Source organism: Rhinopithecus bieti, unplaced genomic scaffold (genome assembly GCF_001698545.2).
Source record: "Rhinopithecus bieti isolate Rb0 unplaced genomic scaffold, ASM169854v2 scaffold_3043, whole genome shotgun sequence".
NCBI lineage: Eukaryota > Metazoa > Chordata > Mammalia > Primates > Cercopithecidae > Rhinopithecus > Rhinopithecus bieti.
This window is the reverse complement of record NW_016804580.1, coordinates 4,595,911-4,616,618: the sequence shown is the minus strand read 5'-3', so window position 1 is coordinate 4,616,618 and position 20,708 is coordinate 4,595,911. Positions and strand designations below refer to the sequence as shown.

General features: G+C 39.2%; 1 pseudogene; it reads right to left on the bottom strand.

The window, feature by feature from the left end:
- Positions 1 to 19,308, bottom strand: part of LOC108527727 (S-adenosylmethionine decarboxylase proenzyme 2-like) — a 33,890-nt pseudogene extending 14,582 nt beyond the window's left edge.
- Positions 19,309 to 20,708: the final 1,400 nt, after the last annotated feature.

The following is a 20,708-nucleotide window of genomic DNA, read 5'->3' as shown; positions in this document are numbered from 1 at the left end:
TTTTTTTTTTTTTTTTTTTTTTTTTTTTTTTTTTTTTGACCCATCTGCTGTATTTGCCACACAGAAGAAAAAAAGTTCTTGATTGGGTTGAATTTTACTAGTTAAAATCATTGTACTGATTTAAAAACGGCTACTTTTTTTCTTACAAAAAGTCCCATTTGGACTGATTCTTGAATGTGGTGGTGCCTGGATGGTGCCAAAGTGAGGCAAGATGCATACCAAAGGGCTGGATCTTATTCTGTCTCTCCACATGCTGGTACATGTGCTGTCAGCATGGCCGGCCAAATAGAAACAAAGCAGGCACACACCACCAGTGTTTGAGAACTCTACAACGTATTTCAGCATTGGGAGACAAACAGAGCAAACCCACCAGTGGCATTTGTTAAATGTCAGCAATAAGAAAGAACAACAAAGACAGATTTCAGTGGGATTGGCAAAGTGCTGGATATAGCAGTAAGATGCAGTAGAAAGGGCTCTTTCCTAGCAGGGAGAACATTTAGGTTTGGGTCCTATCTCCTCTATTTATTACTTGTGTAAAAATGTGAAATCTTGGAGGGGAAAAGATGGTGAGCAGGATTATATATTCATGTTAATTACCTAATGTTTCAGAATGTTGTCTATTACTGGGGATGACAATAGCTACTGTATATAGTTATCCATATGATGCAAGGGTCAACTGAAGAACGAGGAGGTTCATAAATTTGAAAAGGAGACCTTTAGTTCTCATAGAGGGTTGCAGCCTGTAGGCTAGCCATCCTGAAGACTGAGAAGCATGACCTCCAGCCAAAGTTGAGAGCAAGCACTTCGAGGGAGGAAAGAATAAGACAGGAATTTATGGGGAATTTATTAGCTAGCTATATACATATTCAATATGCTGTAGGAGGAGTCATAAATATTTATGAAAAGAGAAACATGTACATGTGCAATTGAGTTTCATGCCTCTTCGTGGGTCTCATGTATGAAAAAAAATGGCAGTGTTGGCATAATCCAAAGGTGGAGTTTTCAGCCCTTGGACCCCAAAAGGTGAAGCAGAGGATACGAAAACTCTTGCTGCGCTTCCTCTATAGACTGGACAGAACCGCTTTGTGGTGGGTGGTCTCTTATGAGGAAGGGATGCATTGTGAAACTGGCAAGCTGTCATGTCAAAACTGTGAAGAGGGTGGGGGTGTCTGGTGATGACATCAGTTGATTGGCTAAAGACAATAAAAGAATAAGTCATCTGTTTCTTGTTTTACAGAGCTGGTTTCTGCTTCCTCCTTAGGAAAGAATTCTGGTTAAAGGTTAATAAGAAATGGGCATTTTAAGATGTGTCTGACCTCCCATCACATCATGGCCAGGAACTCCATTTTTAAGGTTTCTTTGGGTTCCCCTTGACCAAGAGGGAATCCATTCAATCAGTTCAGTGACTTAAGGTTTTGTTTTTATTTCTCACAAGTTAAAACTCATGACAAACCATTTACAAAAGCAATTGATCCTAGGACAAAACTTTGGGCTTGGGATCTATGAGTGCCCCAGGTGGAAGAGGGTAGGGGTGGGAGAAGTAATTTACATGTTGAAGATGACAGTCTTCTTGGTATGGGACTTGAAGTCTGCAAACCTGTGTTTGTATTTCTGGTTCCACCAGCATCTTAGTTCATGTTGGGCTGCTATAACAAAATACTATAGACTGAGTAATGTATAATGAACAGAAATGTGTTGGCTCACAGTTCTGGAGGCTGAAAAGTTCAGGAATGGGGGACCAGCATCTGGTGAGGGATTTTTTGCTGAGTCATCCCATAGCAGAAAGAAGGGCCTAACTCGTCTTCCCAGCAATCATCTTTTAAAGTCCCACCTCTCAATGCTGTTGCAATGGCAACTAAATTTGAACATAAATTTTGAAGGAGATAAAAATGTTCAAATCATGGCATTCCAAAGGGCCTCTAGCTCTCTAAAACTCATGTCCTTCTCACTTACAAAATAGATGAATTTCATCCCAATGGCCCCCAAAGCCTTAACTAGTTCCAGCATCAATTGAAAAGTCAGAAGGCTCACATAAACATCATAGCACAATTCATTTTGAGGCAAAGTGCCCTCCAGCCGCAAGCCTGTGAAATCCAACAAGCAATGTACTTCCAAAACACAACTGTGGAACAGGCATAGGACAGACGCTCTCATTTCCAAAAAAGGAGTAAAGAAAATTTTAAAAATGAGGTAACTTTTTATAAGTGCAAAACCTGACAGGGCGAGCAACATTAAATCTTAAGGCTCCAGAAAAATCTTCCTGGACTCGATGTCTCACCTTTGGGCATACTGGTGCAGAGCTGGGACTCCTGAGGCCTCAGGTAGCCCCACCCCTATGGCTTTGTTGGGCTCAGCCCACACATCTAATTGCACAGATGAGAGTCACATGCCTGAAGCTTTCCCAGGCTGGCGTTGTACACAGGCAATGTTACAGTGCTGAGATCTTGGGAGTGGCTCCACTCCCATGGCTCCACCAGGCACAGCCATAGTGGGGACTCTCTGTGGCAGCTCTGACCCTGTGGCAGATTTCTGCCTGGGCCCCCAGGCAGATACATCCTTTGAAATCTAGCTGAAGACCATCATGGCCCCACAGCTTGTGCACTCTGTACCTCTGCAGAGTTAGCACTACGTGGATGCCACCAAGATTCACGACTTGTGCCTTGTGAAGGGATGACCTGAGCAGCACCTGGGCCCACTTGAGCAGTGACTGGTGCAGCCAAGGAGCACTGTACCAGAATGCAAGAAACAGGCCCTTGATGTGGTTTGAGGCTCCTCTCTGGAAACCTTGCCTTCAAGGCTCTTCTCTGGGTCTGTAACGAGAGAGGCAGCCTCAAAGATCTCTGAAATGCTGTTGGGGACATTCTTTCATTGTCTTAATGCCTAGCAGCTGGCTTCCTTCTATCCATATTGATCTTATCAAAGGTCCACTTGGTTGTACCCCGGATATTCTCTCCTAAACAGACTTTTTAATTCTTTACATAGCCAGGCTGAGAGTTTTTAAAAAGACTTTTTTATTCCTCACATGGCCAAATCTTTATGTGATGAGTCCCTTTTAATTATAAATTTCATCTTTAAATGATTTCTGTCTGCTCACATTTTATGATGTATGATTAAAAGAAGCCACACAGCATCCCGGATGCGTTGCTGCTTTGACATTTCTTCCACTTGATACCTTAGCTCATTGTTCTTAAATTCTGTCTTATATAAAGTCCTAGGGCACAACTCAGCCAATTTCTTTGTCACTTTATAACAAGGTTGACCTTTATTACAGTTCCCAATACCTGTCTCTTCTTTCTATCTGAGACCTCATTAGAATTGCCTTTTCTATCCCTATTTCCACCAAAATTTTAATCATGACCACTTAAGTAATCTCTAGGAAGTTTCAGACTTTCCCCACAGATATTCTCTTCTGAGCCTGCACCAGAATCATCTTAACGTTCCATTCATAGCACTTGATGCTTTCCCAGCCTTCAGTTCAAAACTGTTTCAACCTCCACCTTTTACCCAGTTCCAAAGCTGCCTCCACAGTTTTATGTATTTTTATAGCAATGCCCCACTTCTCTGGTCCCAGGTTTTGTTTTTGTTTGTTTTTTGCTGTTACAACAAAATATCACAGACTAGGTAATTTATAATGCACAGAAATTTATTGGCTTATAGTTCTGCAGACTGTGAAGTTCAAGGTCAAACACCAGCATATGTCAAGGACGTTCTTGCTGTGTCATCCCATGGCAGAAGGCAGAAGGGCAAGAGAAAAAAGGGACCAAACTTGCCCTTTTTCACTGGTAGTAATCACACTCATGGGGGCAGAACCCTCGTGGTCCAGCCACCTCTTAAAGCTTCCACCTCTCAACACTATTACAATGGTAACTCAATTTCAGCACGAATTTTGGAGCAGACATTCAAACCATAGCAACCAATTTCTAGCTAAGTGACCTTGGGCAAGAAACACAGACTCTTTAAACCTCAGTCTCTAAAAAGTAGGGGTAAACCACAGTATTTACTTCTTGAAATTGTTAGGATTCAGAAATGGCTTCTCAATAGGCTGGGTGAGTGTCTGGTGTACAGACGCACTCAGCACATGCTAAATGCTGTTATTATAATTCCCCTTAGTGAGACCCGGATAAAAATCAACGGCATTACATGCACTTCATTAACTGGCAACTTTTTTCCTTGACATATTCTGGAATTTTCTCTTTTAATTTCTGAGCCTTTTAGAGTTATGATTGAAATGTACAATGGAGATCCCTTTTAAACTTTTTTTGTAATCCTTTATTAAGAGTGAATTCAAGCTGGGTATTGTGGCTCATGCATGTGATCCCAGCCACTCAGGCAGCTACGATGGGAGAATGCTTGAGGCCAAGAGTGTGAAACCAGCCTGGCCGATATAGTGAGACCCTGTCTCTAAAAAAAAAAATAACATAAAATAAAAAAATAAAGAAAAGTAATTTCAATAAATTTTCTTCAGTGAATTTTTTAATGAGTGTTTTAAACCATAGGTCTCCCAGTGAAAGTTACTGTCGGGGGCAACGGAGGAAGAAAGGAGAGCAGTAGGTTAGGAAAACTCTACGTCAAACTTTTTTCTGAAGAATTTCTCAGAGACCTTATTTATTTAACAAGTACTTATTTAGTCCTTATTATGCTCCAGGCAGTGTATGTTAATTAGTATTAATATACTAATTCTATGAAACAGAAGATATTATTATCCTCATCTTACTGGTAAGAAAATGGAGAGGTTAAATTCATAGCCCAAGGTCTTACAGCTAAGAAAGAAGAGCCCTGATAATCTGGCTCCTGGTCTCTACTTTTAACCCTCATATGCTAATAGACAGCTTAAAGCCTGACCTTTGACTCAGCAGTTCCATCTATTTACCTGACCATAGAATCCTTTTTTTTTTTTTTTTTTTTTTTTGCAGAACATCCATGGGACTTGTAAAATTAAGTTTAACCTAAAATAGTTTGCTTACATATTCTAAGTTTAGCCTAAAGATTTCCCCATACATAATGAACTGTAACCTAACTCGATGTATAAACAGGCTATAACCTACTCTTTTAACAAGTAGCTGAGCTGGGCACGGGGCCTCACACCTGTAATCCCAGTACTTTGGGAGGCCAAGGTGGGTGGATCACGAGATCAGGAGATGGAGACCATGCTGGCTAACATGGTGAAACCCCGTCTCTACTAAAATACAAAAAAATTAGCCGGGCGTGGTGGCGGGTGTCTGTAGTCCCAGCTACTCGGGAGGCTGAGGCAAGAGAATGGCATGAACCTGGGAGGTGGAGCTTTCAGTGAGCAGAGATTGTGCCACTGTACTCCAGCCTGGGTGACAGAGCAAGACTCTGTCTCAAAAAAGAGAAAAAAAAAAAAAAAAGACAAGTAGCCTAGTCTCAGTCAATCACACAATCACAGGAGACCAACTATTCAAACTGTGTTCAAATGAGGCAAGCACTGAGCTGTAACCAATCCGAATGTTTCTGTACCTCACTTCCATGCTTCACTTTCATTTTCTGTACATCACTTTCCCTTTTTTGTTCATAAATATGATCTGACCCTGTGGAAATCCCAGAATCACCCTCAACCTCTTCTAGTTGAGGGGGCTGCCTGATTCATGAATTATTCTTTGCTCAGTTAAACTCTGTTAAACTTAATTTGTCTTTACTTTTTCTTTTAACAGATGGCTTCAGAAGTTGAATATGAAGTAGCATTTTCAGTGACCCCTGAAGCACCTCATGACCAAGTGAGGTAACTGCCAGGCCCACTGTGCCCATTGCTTTCTCACAACAACTAGGTTCCCCTTTTGGATTCCAAAGCTCCATGAATTTGTGCTTTGAACTATCTGAATTTGTTTGAGAAAACTTTTGATTTGAACTGGGCTTAGAAGTTGTGACAGAAAGTAGCCTGGGCCAAGGATCAGATTGGATCTGATAATCAGCTATACTGTATCCAATTGCACACTGAGATGCCTGACTGGGTCGGAAGGAAACTGACAGTAAATGGCAATACTGTGAAAGGTGCAAACTCTAGATGTCAAAAGTTTGCAGAAATGTTTGTATTTTATCCCCTTTGTTTCTTTCTCTTGTGTGCTTAGGAAGGGAAAAATTATTGGCTAAGTTGATCAAGGAGATCTGAGAGCCAAAGCTAAGATTTGATGTAAGAATGGGATCCTTAATTTGTGAATAACTAAGCACTATACCTTTTGGCTACATCTACCTTTACTGGGCTCCAGAAACACCAAATGTTTGCAGAACTGGTAAAATCTTACTAAAGATAATTTAAAAGTACAGAAAAACATTCCAAATGAACAACAGTGCACTTTAAAAAGTATGGATATGGGCTCCCAAATTAGTTTAACTCAGATATATCTATTGATATGCAGAAGTTTCTAAAAAAATTACAGTATTTTATTGCCACTCTTAAAAGCTTTTATGAAAGTAAAATAAACAGCTGAAACAACTAATTGATAAGAAAATTAATTCTGTTAGTTTTTGTGTTAGTTAGTATACCACTCTAGAGGCTAGAAGAATGCAAAATAAATGTTTACAAAATATAGGCCCTCAAGCAAGGTAGGCTTGCTTATTTTTTCAGAACTATGCTGAGTCCATGCATAGAGGATGCTTTTCTTGCCCTGTTGCTTAATGGGCTTTGCCCTAAACTCAGTAAGTTTTTCTAAGCATCAGGAGTTAAGAAGACTGCCTGTTGAACTCAATCAATCTCCACAATACCACTTTCTGGCATTTAGTTGGCTACTCCTTTCATAAAATAAATTTATGTATAAAGAAAACCTCCATTCATAAGAGTGTTTGCCTTTGTGCATCCTGAAGAGAGGGAGAACTGAGCCCCTAGAAACTGTTACTATTGATTTAAATTTACATAACGAGTCTTATCTTTGCTTAACGTGTTTTCTGACCATCTTTTCTTAACTGGGCTTTTACCTACACCCTCCTTTCTTAATTTGAGCAAATAATGGTACAATATTTAGGCCTGAAGTTTCAGCTCTGTGTCTTTGAGATACAGATTTTCTACCTTGTTTTACCTAAGACTTATTTGTTTAGAAGTGCAAATTTAGGGTTGCTCAGCTAACAATTGCTTAGGACAATGAAACAGGAAATTCAAGAGTGATAGTGTAAATGGGGAAAAAAGTTTGAAAGCTGACAACTGAAAAATCATCATGAAAGCTGTAAGGTTTTCTTTTGTCTGTATGTCTGTATGTTTATATGTGTTTATGTATGTGATATTTCTGTGTGATCTAAGATGATATTTGGTAAATAAAACTATCTTTAAAATTGTTGGTAAAATAAAATAGGAATGTCTTCAAAATTGTTACTTTTAAATATAATGCAGACGTTTTTGCCTGGATTTACTGATCCAACAGGTTTATATTGTCTCTGATAGATGTTTTAAGGGTATAAAACTGCTCCTTCTGTAATATTTTTCATGCTTGTCTTGTTTATGATCTTATGCCTTTGGTTTTGAGACTTTAGATTCTGAAATCTAGGCAGATGGCTATAGTGAGGCCTAGGGACACGTGTGGCCACAGCACCTGTGACATCAGCTGCAAGTCAGAGATAAGCCCAATATGGCCGTATCCTTCCTGGCCCAGTTTTGCCTTTTGGCCATTCTGGGGGGGTTTAGATCCTACAGGCACTGTCTTCACAGTTCTGTCTTCTATCCTGAGCTACATGTAAGGATCCAGATGACCTCTGCTTTTCATAGTCATCCTGGGCACCACGTGGGTATTTGGTACCCACAACTGGGGAAGACATTAGGGAGGGCACCTATATCAGAGTTTCAAAAAATTTGTAATAATCTAAAATACTAAGGTCATGCTATTTTAAATTAAGTAGTATATACTCATAAAATACCTTAAGTTACAATATCAAAATATTAATTATTAAACATAAAAGTAACTTTAAGTTTATATACTTCAGCATATTATTTTATATGGTATAGAAAACTTTGCTAAATGCATTAATTATGTATTATTTATAATACATACTATTTTATGTTAAAATATGTATTTATATATTAACCATTTATATATTAAATATTATAATAAATATTTGACTAAGTGTCTGTTGCAATTTAGAAATTGAGTAAATATTTCTTTCTTAAAAAATTATAACAATATTTTTCATCAAAAATAAAAAAGACTGTGTTTTTTGTTATAGGAAAAGTTATTTCGTTTAGTTTGAGAGGTTATGTTAAAGATGTTTCAAAATGAAGTAGAAGATGGACCATAAATAAAAATAAATAGATATTAAAAAGTTTGGGAAAAGAAGAAATAGAAAAAGTCTGTAAGAGGGTTAAAAAGATTATGGAAATCTTAACTTGGGCGCCTTCGGTCACAAGCTGGCTGAGATATTTGGATGGATTGGTATTCAAAGGATTTATTTGATTTATATTGATAATACATCAGATACAAAAGTAAAATTTGTTTTCTCTTTTGAAGAAGAATTTTACGTAGTATTAATAGAGAGTAAAATACTCTTTTCACCTTTTGTGTAGACTGCAGAGAGAGAGAGAGTGAGTGGAGAGAAGGATAGACAAATTCTCTTTCATGCTGTCTTGTTTGAAAATTGAATCTCCTCTAGAAGAGTAAAGTTTCCTTTGTTTGTTTTAAACCCTTTTAATTATCACTTTGGCTAAATAAATGCTTGTTATTTTTACGGTAATCTGTGTTCCTATTCTGATTGCTTTAAACCTTTCACATATTTGACAAGCTTCCAAATATCAAACTTCAAATTGTAAAATTATGTCTTTTTGACCTCAAACTAACTTTGAAGTATTACAAAGGACCCCTGAAGTGTCAAAAAGGGAGACACTAAATAGGCTTATTTCATATGTTAAATTATATGGGAGGCATTGTCAAATAAGAAATTATTTTTAACTTTGAGTTATATTTTTTGGATATGTTATTAATATGTATTCCAAAATTATATGAGATTTCTAAAATTCTGATATATCTTGGTATATGTGATCAGCGATAATTATGGTTCTTATTGTTGTAGGCCACAAAAATAACCAAATATTTTTTTCAACTGGGTCTTTAAAAATGAAGATTTTTCAGTCTCATTCACAGTTCATTGCTTAAATCTGATGCATTTTCTAACTTCTGATGTATTTACTAGATTTTCATAAGCAAGTGAAATCCTAGAGTGTTATGTATTCAAGGATTTTCATGGAAAGGATGGAAAGAAACCTGATAAGCACTCTTGAATACAGGCTTCCGTTAACTTTAGAATCATATTATTTGAGTAAGTATTTCCAAATGGGTATTTCCATAACACTAATAAAGAGATTTACTGGCTTATAAAACTGCTAACCCAATCAAGATAATAATTAATAATTAATTGAACATCAAGGACATACTTTACTAGATTTTTATGCTAAATCAGCCAGTACTGAAATTAAGATATGCAATTTGAATAAGCTCTGTGGTCCAAGTCAAATTACCTAAGTTAACCCATTTAATAAACAGTGCTATACACCTGAGTTGGAGGAACAAAATGGATGTTTAAGAGGATTGAAATCCAGTTTTAACTATTTTATATATAATATACAACATATTATATATGATATATATTTTATATATCATAAATTTTATATGTCATATATATTATATATCATATATAATATATTTATATATTGGTTTATATTATATATCATATTTATATATTTTATATATCATATGGTTTGTGACTAATGTTTGGTTTGTCAAATCCATAATCCTGGGAAGACAATCAAAATTTCAGATATATCTCTGCCACCTGATGGCCCATTTTAACATTTATAAAGGGATTTCATTCAATTGCTGTTTTCAATACATATTTTCTAGTTGTGTAGAAGCTTTCCCATCTATGTAAGAAGGTGAATGCTATAACATTCCCCTAAAAGCCAAACGCTTTTAGAAAATGTGTTTTCCCTCATGTGGTGTTCCTGGACGGACCTCCAGCAATAGAAGCACTCGTTTCACTTGACAAGTTGTAAAGCATCTAAATAAGATGTTATAGATACAATAGCATTGGATAAAGCTAACTGAATACAATCAGATCCACTTCCAATGGAAAACATCAGTTGGTTCCTTATGAAATGGTCACTTGAAGGCTTATAATACTAATAATAGAACCTCATGTATCTTCCACTCCTAAACTCTGATATGACTAAATGCTGCAATGCTTTAATGCATTATGTGGGAATGTATTTTTGCCAAGTAAAATAAGCTTTCCATCATCCAGTGACTGAGGATAATCAAACCTTTCATGTTCTAGAATCCGTAAACTGAGTCTTCTGGAAATGATATCAAAGAAAGACTGTCCTTGCCACACACATTGCAAGGGTCCATAATCTTGCAACTCAAAAGGGGCCCTCCAGACTCTTAGAACTATACAGCCGTTTAAGACCTTAAGGTCAGGCTAACCAGGGAAGTTTCTTTCCAGAAGCAGATGGCACCCTAGACATGAACAGCTTTTCCAGGATCATGGATCAAGATTCCTCTGCCATCATACACCTTTTACCTATCTTAAATTTTTTCCCTGCCTATGCTGATGTGAACAATGGAACTGGAAAAAGGTATGTTGTGTACCTATGGGGTATAATTTTATTTATGGAGGACTTTGCAGCCAATATTGTGTACACCTATGGGGTATAATTTTATTTGTGGAGGACTTTGCAGCCAATCTTATATATGAGCAACTTTATGCTTTGGTAGATGGAAGAAGAAGGTCCCATGGTGGGCTAGGAATGTTAATGGTATTTTTGTTGCTCCACAGACAGAAACAGAGCATTGATCCACTCTTAACCTACATCATAGGTTAAAGAGAATATCACCAGGGAGCTTTCACAGTTCTGGATGATCATCATTTGTTAGGGTTCTTTTTCCATGATTTGTTGTAAATATCTATGAAGCAATGATTAGAAATCCCTCATAAAAGGCTCTATAAAATATTCTACTGCAAAAGCTATTGTTGTACAACTTCTTTAAGTTATTTAGTTAAAGTTGTGCTAGATAATAGAATTGCTCTTGATTACCTATTGGTCGAACAAGGAAGAACCTGCAGCTGCTAAAACATTTTGTTGCACATGAATGAATGCAGTGGATATTATAGAAAATGAGTTGCAAGGGATTAACAAATACCTTGCTTAATTAAAATGGGTAGACTCTTCATGTGGCTTATCTTTTCATGCATTTGGTGTTAGTTGGTTTGGTTCATAGGTACCCTGGCTAAGGAACATGCTCCAAACTCGTGATATTATCCCCCTGATAATCATAATAGTCTCCCTAGTGCAGTGCGTTTTCTCAAAGGTATTAAATGTTTCTATGCAGTCATTCATAGCTTGTCAAATGGCCTCTCTCTCACTGGAACAACAAAAACTCAGAAATGAATGAACCGTGAGAACACTGTAACTTAGGTAGGATGTGCTAAGACTGAAAATGCAAAATGATGGTAACTGGAAGTAATGTTAAAGCCTTAAGTTTTGGCCACATTCTAATCCAGGTGAGGACCTGACCAAGAGGTGTGAATTGTTAGACAACATTATGGGATTCCATTATTCTGGACTGAACTCTAGCACTCAGCCCCAACAGACCAGACCAAACCAAATTGGAGTAATTCATGTTAAATGCTGTATAGTCAAACTGAGACTGTAAAGAAGTGCATTGATCTCAACACAGACCAGTAGCTTTTCCCTGAAAACAGAAGATTCCAGCATAATAAGAAAGTCCCCTCTGCTCTAACCCTTACAAAAACGTAATCTGAAGTAATCATTTTTTTTTTAATATTGTTTCCTTTTTCTCACCTTACAAAACCCACTATTCTGCTATTTCCCAGGGGGATTTCAGACAAAACAAGTCCATTTATGATGGTGACAGGGTTGCATCAGTGACTCAAGTTTTAGTTAACCTCTCAAATTGAGAGGAATTGTTAATTTAACTTAAGTTTAGCTTAAAGCTGCTTCCTTTCATATTTTAAGTTCAGCCTAAAGATTTCTCCATACATGGTGAATTACAACCAGTTAGGTTATGATTACATAATTGCATAGGGTCTGTAAACAGACAGTAACCTTCTCCTGTAGTAATCACAAAGTTTCGGCCAATCACAGATGACCAACTGGTCAAAATGTGTTCCATTAAAGCAAATGCTGAGCTGTGACCAATCCAGCTGTTTCTGTACCTCACTTCTGTTTTCTGCATGTCACTTCCCTTTTTCTGCTCATAAATATTATCTGACCGTGTGACAACCCGAGAGTCACTCTGAACCTATTCTGGTTCAGGTGGCTGGCTGATTCTCAAATTCCTCTTTGCTCAATTAAACTCTGAAAACTTTAATTTGTCCATAGTTTTTTGTTTGTTTGTTTGTTTAACTGGTTTTCTTTTAACTAGACTCATTTTCTTCATAATTCACTAATTTATAAACCTCGATGGGGGAATAAAATGTACATTTGTTGAACAACTGCAACATTCAGGTGTGGTGTTTTTCTAGGTTCTTCTTCCAACTGTGGTAGGTAGCAAGTATACAAGCAAAGCTTTAACCTGAAAACGACTGTCTGTGGATTTGATTAATAAAGCCAATGATACGTTATAGCTCTGCAGCTAATTCCAACTGCTGGATTTTCCTATCTACAGGACACAATCATTTATGTTATCAGCCAGAATGAATTGGACTAGGTGTTGGGATCATAAACAACAATTTCAAATGAGATCACAAATCATTTTCTGAAAGAGCCAAGCCAACCCTTGAGCTGAAGGTGTTTGCACTGATACACAGGTCTTCAGATTCTTTCTTTGAAATCCGTCTCCCCAGCTCAGACCCCACCAAATCACCACAGGTCTCCTTTCTACTCAGCCCTCCCCCTACTTGACAAATCAAGGCTGATTGTTCTAGAAGCCACCTTTATCTTTTTGAAGAGATCTTTGTTATCTGTTACTTAGGAATTTTAATCCAAAGCATGACAGAATAAAATCAAAACACAGAAATAAGCACATTATAGTTACCAAATTCTTCAGAAAATTAAAGAAAAAGGCAACTACAGTTTAAATTTAACAAAATGTTCTTTTGTAGCTGTCTTGGCAGCTATAAAATACGAAGGCATCTGAAGTACAATGTTTGGTAGATTTAAGATAACCTAGGCTGAACATAGAGGCAGAGAAATGGGAAAATGATCAATGCCTCTCATCTTAGTGAATCCCCAAACCTAAGTGGCTACAAAGCCATCATCCTTCTTGAAGCAAATAAATTTTTTTTAACTAATTTGCATTTTGAGTCTTATTCTTCATTTAAATGTGGTTACCAATGATAATGAACAAATACATTTCCTAAACATTCATAAAGACATAGGGTAGATACTGCATATACTTTCCTATGTATCCTTTATTTATCTCTTTAAAACTAAAACAAGAGGAATTTTGTTCTTTGTTATTTTTTTTAAGTTAGTATATTTTAAAGTGTTGGATTAAACTAGAATTTTTATCAACAACAGCTGGTGCTACCCAATCAGCTTTAAGGTATCCCTAAGAGATAGTAAGGAAACAAATGAACAAACCAATAACAGAAACCACCCTGAGATTTAAAAAGAATAAACAAAACAAAAGGTTTAGTATTCTAGAGTGTTTACTTTTTTCAAAAATTTTATCTTTTTTTTTAAACCACTTTACCAAGCTAATACGTCAAAAATAAGAGGCGATTTTCTAGAAAAGCTAATGTAACTATAGGGAAAATGTTTTTATAAGAAAATGGGTTATCTGGGGAACCACAAGCTTCAATATTTGACACTAAGCTTAGTGTTCAAACACTTAGTCAAAAGTGAGTTCATTCTTCCTTTTCTTTTGAAACTCAGAGCCATGCACCAAGTAATTTTTGTCCTGGCTGTAGCTTATTGGGAGACGGGTGAACATTTCACCAAGTTATGAATCTATCTTTCTTTTCTTCTCACTGTACTGAATCTTTGCTTCCCTCCTTTCCTTCACCCCAATTCGTCAAAGAGTTTGCTCTATGCTCATTAACTCATTTCATGCACTTGATAGAGAAGAAAACTGAAGTTTGGAAGTAAAATACTTCCCTTTCCAACTTTTATCTTCCAGAAGCCTAAGCACTTAGGAGCATTTTGATGATTTTCACAGTGAGATAAAAAGGACAGAATTCCTGATTGTAGCTAGCCAAAGAATCATGGCCAGAAACACTAGGAGAGCTTTTCTCCAATCTATAAAGAGATTCCTTTGGCTGGGTGGTGGATAGGAAAATGGAAGATTCAGAGCTTGCCAGAGTCAGGAAGATCAGAGTCAATGGCCACATGCTACACCCAGGAAAAAGCTGGCCATCCCCAAGCATGCCAGTCTGGGGGCTACAGGCCGCCTGGCAACACCTAACTAGACCCAAGTATGTCAAGGGAAAAGACCTTGGGAGGAACATCTTTGGATACCCAGGGTTATGAGGTAGCTGAGTCACAGTTTACAGGATGACCCCTTCCTCTGCTGTTAGCCATCACATAAGCAGCCTTGACTATGACCTCTCTCCGGAGAACATACTCAATATCCTTCCTGTCAAAGGTAGTGAAAATATTTAAGTGAAGCAGTGTCGTCATCTGGGATAAACACCTGAGGTTTGTCGTCTCACACCAGGAAATGAAGGATGTGGACACACAAGAAGTGGCTTTAAGAGTGCAGGTTTAATAGGCAAAATAAAGAGAAAAGTGAATAACTCTCTCTCGAAGAGAGAGAGGGGCTCCCAAGTGGGACTTCTGATTTTGTAATGAAATGCATGGGGTTTTATAGAGGAGCTTGAGCAGGCCATATCTGATTTACATAGGGCCTGAGAGATTGGCTGGACCAGGTGTGATGTTTGCATAGCGTGTGTAGAAGCTGGCCATCCCACCCTAATCTTTTATTATGCAGATGGGTTCCCTACCTGGCCAGTGCCGTGTTGTCTGTTCCTCACTGTACACATGGTTGACAAAGAAAAGGAAAGATGGAGCCACCAGGTTGAACATGCCTGGCCCCCAGGTAGCCTTTTCCTACTGGCACAGCTGCGGCATTTACCTATGCGAGCCTCTAGTTTGCATATCTATGCTTGCAGCTTGAGTTTTCAGGCTACTTTTTGTTAGAAAAGAAATGATTTTTGGGATGCTTTTTATTAAAAGGAAACTTTATTGAGGACTTCTTTACCTTCATTATCTGCCTAAATATTTTTTTAACTCCTATATCATGAACAATGGACAGCACCTTGCCCAATGAAAGCCAAGCAGTTTCTTCATTCATTTTAATTAATTCAACAAATACTTACTGAATACCTACTACTGTCAGGCACTTTTGTAGGCACTGGACATAGAACCTCTCCTTATGGCTCTTCTACTCTTTTGGGGAAACCACCAATAAACACGTAAATAATCTAAAGCACGCCAGGAAACCGTAAGTGCAACGAAGAAAAGTAAGGATTGGTGATTGGAAAGGAAAGGGAGATGCTTCTAAATACAGGTTTTTCAGGGACGGCGACTGTGAGGAAATGACTTGTGATTGAATTGCAGGAAGGGATTGGTAGAGGAGAGGAGCCTGGAGGAGAGGAAGAGTGGTCCTGACAGAGGGGCAGCAAGTGCTGGTAAAGACCTGAGGCCTGAGCATGGGTGGGCCTGTAGGAGCAATAGCAGGGAGGTCTGTGTGCCTGGGGAGAAGGGGCCCATGCACAGGGGTTACAATAAGGGTTTTGTATTTCATTCAAGGTGCTTTATTTAGGAAGCCCTTGGAGAGTCATTTAACAGATCACTGTGGACTGTGAGTCTCTAGGTCAAGATTGCCGTAGGCAGTGTTTACCATCTACTTAAAAGACCAGGAAAGAGGGGGAAGGACATCTTGGGTCCCACAGCGCTCAGATTGAGGAATGCTGAGCTGGGCCTGCTTCTTTTTGTTGTTGTTGTTGTGTTCTGTTTAAAGACAGGGTTTTGCTCTGTTGCCCAGGCTGGAGTGCAGTGGCATGATCTTGGCTCACTGCAGCCTCCACCTCCCAGGTTCAAGCGATTTTCCTGCCTCAGCTTCCTGAGTAGCTGGGATCACAGGCACGCAACCACCATGCTCTGCTAATTTTTATATTTTTTGTAGCGATGGGGTTTTACCATATTGGCCAGGCTGGTCTCAAACTCCTGAGGTCAATTGCTCCTTCTGGCTTGGCCTCTCAAAGTGCTGGGATTATAGGTGTGAGCCACCACGCCTGGCCTGGAAGACACCTTGGTACATCCTCTGTACCTGCTTTTTACAAAGTGAGATGTTTTTCAACTATATGTTACAAATTATGGGGAATCCTATGTGGTAAAGTGTTTAGAAAAATTCTGTTACTGATATGTTTAAAGTCTCTAGATTGAGAAATCTCAAAACTTGGAAATAAAGAATTCCTGTCTGATATTTCACCCTGGAATAAGTCTTCCAGGCCTATGGAAGAGATTAAAGACATAATTCATTCTTCATTTACTTCCCCTGTTGCTTAAATCAATGGTGAAGTCAATAATCTCATTCTTTTTCAAGGCCATTGAACAATGGTTAATTTCTGACACAGAAAATGTGACAGCAATGTGACTTACCTGACACTTGAGAAGCATTGATAGAATTATTGGAGCTCAGGAGCTAGTTTCCTTCCTTAACCCACAATAAAGAAGGCTCTCTGTATGAAAATGGACAGAAGAGTCTGTACCAAGAATAATGGAGAGTATAATATTAATTACTAGAGATTTTCAACAGATCTGGTTAATAATCCCAAAGTACTAACATTTGGATTACTTAAGAATTATGATACATAATAGCTCAAGGTATTATAAGTAAATGGGGCAAATGTATAAAAATGGGAAAAAAACACATATTTTGGGGGGTTGGTAGAGTTTGGAACGACCTCACTGACAGATTATCAGAAGACCCCTGCCGAGGATGGTGGCTCAAGCCTGTAATCCCAGCATTTTGCGAGGCTGAGGCTAGTGCATCCCTTGAGTCCAGAAGTTTGAAACAAGCCTGGATAACCTGACAAAATCCCATCTCTACTAAAGATACAAAAATTAGACAGTGGTGGCATGTGCCTGTAGTCCCAGCTACTTGGGAGACTGTGGTGGGAGGATTGCTTGAACGTTGGAGGTGGAGGGGGGAGTGAGCCGTGATGGTGCCACTGCATTCCAGCCTGGGTGACAAAGTGAGACCCTGTCTCAAAAGAAAAGAAAAGAAAAATCCCCATGACCTCCCGCAGGACTGTTTTTCGGATAGCTTTGGATCAGCCCAATTCTCCCCTCTTTCTTACCTGTAATTTTCAAGAATACCTCTACAGTATGCTGGGAATGCAATACCCTCAGATAGGGAGGAACTAGAAAAGCCCAGGCCCTCACCCAATCTCTTCTAGAAATAGGATGATAGGATGACCTTCAGTGCCTTAATCCAGCATATCATGTAACCCCTGAAGCATAAAACCCAGGGCACACTGATTTCTGGGGTGCTCTACTGCACTGCGAGCAGGACCTGCACGGATGAGACTCCATTCACTGCAGGTAGATTTCCTGAGCCTGGCAGACCAGCTTGTCATGAAACCTCATCTTCTGTTGCCCCTTGCTGCCTACATAATAAGTCTGCTTCATGTAACTTAGTATGGGTGTTCTATCTCACTGGACTCAGGCAAGCTGGTGATCTGTACACAGTGAGAAATATAAACATAATCAGGCACTGAGTGATTATAACCAGAGTATTGGGAAAATCACCTTGAAGAGAACATGCCAACTGAGTTTTAGAATTCTATCTTAAAAGGAAGAATTCTAAAGTATTTTATGGGCACCACTATCTTGGTGCCTCAGCTCAAGACTTGTTGGCTGAGGGCACTTTTAGCACATGGAGGTACTTGGAGTGTAGAAGGAAAGTGTGATATTGTGAAATGTATATTTGGTCTTCATCCCAGTCTCCTGGTAAGCATATTCTAAAATACTTGGGCTCTCTGTAGCGATAAGTGTCTTTTAGTATGCCAATGAGCTGACTGATGGCTAGCAGCCCCCTAGGTGGCTTCAATATGGGTCTGGTCACAGGAAAGACCAAGGCAGGATCAGAGGGTTGAGACATTCAACCTCCCCAGCAACCTGCATGGAGGGGAGAGGAGCTGAAGGATAAGTTGATTACCAATGACCAATGATTTGATCAATCATGCCTATGCAATGAAGTTTCCATAAAAACCCAAAAGGACTGGGTTCAGGGAGTTTCCAGATGGCTGAGCACCTGGAGGTTCCCGAAGGGTGGCCCGCCACAAGAGAGCATGGAAGCCCTGCACTGCTTCTCCCATACCTCATCCTATGCACCCTTCATCTGTATTCTTGTAATATTCTTTATAATAAACTGAACACCAGTGTGCGTTCCCTGAGTGCTGTTAGTTGCTCTAGCAAATTAATTGAACCTGAGAAGGTCATGGGGTCTCTGATTTATATTGGGTTGGTCAGAAGCACAGGTAAAACAACCTGGAGCTTGTGTGTATAGGTAGGGGCAGCCTTGTGGGACTGAGCCCTCAACTATGGGATCCACTGCCATCTCCAGGTAGGCAGAGTCAGAACTGAATTGGAGGATGCCCAGCTGGTGTCTGCTACAGAATTGATCGCTTGCTGTTGGTAGGAAGAAATCCCCATGCATTGGGTCACAGCAGGCTTCTGTGTTGATTGTTGTGGTTAGAGAGCAGAGGAAAAGGAATTTGTTTTTTTCATCACAGAGGCAGGGTAGAAATGCTAAGGAATGACCACCCACAAATGAGTCTGGGTGGTAACTACCTCAGCTTCTTTGGTGGTAACTACCTCACCAAGGTGGTAACTACCACTACCTTCTGGGTGGCAACCACCTCAGCTTCTTTGCCCAACACTGGGGCAGCTCCAAGACGAGTCCCACACAGTTTCTCAGTGAATTCTCAGTGGGGTTGAGCTCACGGTAGTGACTGCGTTTTATCACATATTTTCTTGGCTTGCTTTCTTTCCCTGCCTTATTTCCCTACTTTCTCATGGTGTTTCCTAGGATTATCTCCCAAATAAACTTCTTGCTCTTAAACCCATGTCAAATTTGTCTTTCAGGGAACCCAAACTAGGACCATGGTATATCCCATGTCACAGCCAGAGATACCTCTTGATCAATAGGCAACAAGGTCAACAACTTTCCAGAGCTTTTTAACCATAAGACCTGAGATGTTGATGGAGGAGGTCCGTCCTCCATGGGCAATGAAGCTGGTGAGCCAGAAGAGAGAGCAGATGCTTGGCTCTGTTGCTTCTGTTTTGACACGGGCTTCGGGCTTCAGAATTTTATCCAGAGAAGCTGTTATTTGAATAAGTAACATGATACCTAGTTTGATAATGTGTGATTAAGGCAGAAACACCTTTTCTTTTTTTCTTACAGAGTTGTCAATGTATTTCTCGTGACAAACATCCCATTTTGACTGTTCTTTCAGTTTAGCTTGAAACAAGAAATGCAATATCAGGGACAGTTTGCACGCGGCAAGACACTTATTCTTTCAACATATTCGTTTTTGTTCCTGGCACTGTGCTAAGTTCTGTAGAAAGCAGTGAAAAAGACAGATTCACACCCGGCTCTGATGGAGCTCAGAATCTGGTGGAAGGCAGATGTGAATGAATAATTGAAATTACACGAGGTGATTGTTTTGAGGGAGGAAATAAAAAACAGGAGGAACAGCTGAAGGAGTATGTTTAATGTGTGCATCAGGGAAGTCTTCTCAGCTAAAGTTGAGATCTGAAGGTGACTAGGATTTATCCAATCCAAATAGGAAGTTAAAGCTGGGGGTAGGTGTGAATAGCAGATGTAAAAGATTTTAGGATTGGAAGGCTCCACACAGTCTGGAATCTATCATTAATCCATTCAGATTCCCCACCTCTAGCCTTGTTTCTCTCTGGACTTCAGCAAGGATGACCTTATTCTTGATCCTGGAATATGCAGTATTTCAACCTGCCTCAGAGTCTTCCCATATTTGGGTTTTCTGTCTGGAAAGTTCTTCCCCACACTCATCTTTCGAATGTTACCTCAAATGTCATTTTGTAGTTGTTGAAACCTTTCTGACTCCAGACTAGGATGGAGTCTTCTGTTAAATGCTGCCTTAGAAACTTGTACTTGTCCTCCATAGCTCTTACCAGTTTTTTGCATATGTTTATGTATAGGGTGATTTGTTTAGTCATCAGTTTAAAAGCTGCTCCTTACCTTAGACTGTGGACTCCATTGGGGTAGGGGCTGGTTCAGGTTTGGTTGCCACTTTATCCCCAGCACATAGTTTAGTAATAAGCACATCATATACATGCAGGAAAGTGACAGGACTAAGGTTTTATTGACCGGATGTACACATGTGTTAGGGAGGTGACCAGCATTTAAAAGTAAAGGGAAAGGGATGACAATCCCACATTACCCTTGTGTGTATGGTAATGTTGCTGCTGACACAGGAGAACCTCCTTCAGCACTTCTGACACTGGTTATAGGGAAGATCATGGGACTAATAAGGGGTCTACCTCCATCTCCTTAAGAGTGCTGCCATTTTATCAGACAGAACTTTCAACAAGTTAGCAATGGTGTTTTCAGGGGGAGTGAAATGGCACTATGAGATTATGGCTAGAAAATGTTTAGATTTAGTTCGGCTGTGGAGAGAGTCCTGGTCAGTATATCCAGGAATCCTGACAACAAACACTCTAGAAATCATCTCCAATTAATGGCACTGATGGCAACTAATATGGTTTG